Source organism: Cydia fagiglandana, chromosome 7 (genome assembly GCF_963556715.1).
Source record: "Cydia fagiglandana chromosome 7, ilCydFagi1.1, whole genome shotgun sequence".
Classification (NCBI taxonomy): Eukaryota; Metazoa; Arthropoda; class Insecta; order Lepidoptera; family Tortricidae; genus Cydia; species Cydia fagiglandana.
Window position 1 is genome coordinate 1,103,869 of NC_085938.1, and position 2,340 is coordinate 1,106,208.

The following is a 2,340-nucleotide window of genomic DNA, read 5'->3' on the forward strand; positions in this document are numbered from 1 at the left end:
CGTCCCCCCAGGACGCTTTCTGCTGCGTTTTTCCTCGTTGTATTGCCAGACTTAGCCGCTGAGCGAAATATTCGCTAGCTCGAAAGTCGCCAGACACCCAGACTTTTTAGATTTTTGTATTATTTCGTAACTTGTCACTGACAAGGTACATAAATCAAATTCTTTGACTCTTCATAGAAAGGCACAATATTTACCAATTTTACCGATTCCTCGTATAAACTTCCACCCCCTTTTCATCTTCTCTAGGGATGATTTATAGGATAGGTAAAAACGATTCTATCGGCTCGATTCTGAAAATGTATTAGATCTCTACTAGACCTCAACAAGTTACGATATGGATAATTTAAAGATATTTGTAAGATAGATATGTCAAATTTGACGTTTCCGCGATTCTGGAGGTCCTCTTGAACGATTTCGACAAGATAGATATGTCAAATTTGACGTTTCCGCGATTCTGGCGGTCCTCTTGGGCGATTTCGACAAGTTATGACTTAGATATCCAAGTCACATCTAGTCGATATCTAATGTAAATCTAGTTGATCTCTATATCGTTTCTAGATCTTGTGATTATCTCGTTTCCCGAATATGCGTGTATGTCCTTCCCCGGGACTCAAATTATCTTTGCATCAAATTTCAACTACTTAAATCGGTTTAGCGGTTTAAGCCTGAAGGGGTAACAGACAGACAGACACACTTCCGCGTTTATACCTATAATATTAGCATGGATTATATTTCCAAATAAGTAATTGGTAAACCGTTTGCCAGGTATTTTCTTAATGGCTGCATGAAAATTTCAGCAACCGGAGCAAATTAAATATTATTTGTAACTTCTCAGATCACCACTCCTTTTTCTAAACTTTAGCAACGATTGCTGTTATTGCTACAAACTTTATTTCTTATTATTAGTATCTAAAATTAAAGGTAGTAGGTACTTATCGTTATTGTTTCTCTAAAAGTCAAGACAATCCAGACACTTGCACAACCTTGCCAACCAATTAAATGATTGTAAAAAGGTACAGTCGACGTCAAAAATATGTTTACACTTTTGCACCTTAAGCCCGATTTAGACGATGCGAGAACTCGCATGCGAGTTTCATACCATTGCGGATTATGATTGGTAGGTTGAATTGGACGTAACCCACAGTCCGCAATGTAACTAAAATCGCAAGCGAGTTCGCGCGCCGTCTAATTCAGCCCTTACTCCTTTGTAATAAGGCAAAAAGTGTAAACATATATTTGACGTCGACTGTACATAACAATGTATCGTTGACTTGAAAGATAATTTTCTACCGATCTCGTAAAATGTCGAACTAAATGCCATTCTAATTTACAAGCCATTTCTTATTATAATATCTGTTACTGTTACATAATAGTAGTAACATAATGAACGCTCATCTAGAAGCTATTTTATCACCATCGTGCCAAGGCGCACGTCAAGTCAAGGTACCGTTCGGTTTTAGACTACTTGCCCGATTCGAACTTTAAGGTACATCAATTAAGGAACGATAATAGATCTAGAAACGATATAATTAGATGTGTCAGTGTCAAAAGTGACGTTTTTGTTTGAAGAAACGGCACATTTGACACTGACATATATAATCCATATCGTTTCTAGATCTATTAATTGACGTACCTTCAAGCTCGAAATGGGCCGAAAATCAGTATTATTGCAGCAGCATTGCAGTCGGCAGTAATACCTATCGCGCTGCAATACTTCAAGGAAAGTTAAAAAAAAGTAATTTTATCTAATAAAATATATCACATTTTACATTTACTGTAGCACTACATTCGACAGTAATGTAGCGCTGTTATACTGCAGCAGTACCAAAACTGGTGCAGTCGGAATCCGGACGGTACCTTTACATTTACATCATTTTAGATTGAATAGCTGCTGAATAAATAAAATTGTAGGTCGTATAATAGTCAGTTACATGACTCGTAAATCTCCTATCAATCTTCAAAATCTATAACCATTATAACTTATTCGGTAACACAATCATGTGTGAAAGCATGTTTGTAAAAGTGGAATATCATCCCATCACATCTTTGCACAATTACATTGTCACAGATATCAAGTTGGTAAAAACATTGAACGTCTTTACGATAGTAAATTTAAAGACCAGTTTAGATTGACATTTAGTTTTCTAAATGCATTATAGAAAAGTTAGATCGTCATGCAACACCTTTTAAGTGTAACCACGTTTATAAACGCAATGACTTATCAATAGTGACCCAAAGGTGACCCGGTAAGAGAGAAAGTTACCAGATCCGGTATAATCTGACACCTGGTATATGCGAAGATGCTCGCATGCGCGCGCGCTCATTCGACGCGCGGCGGAC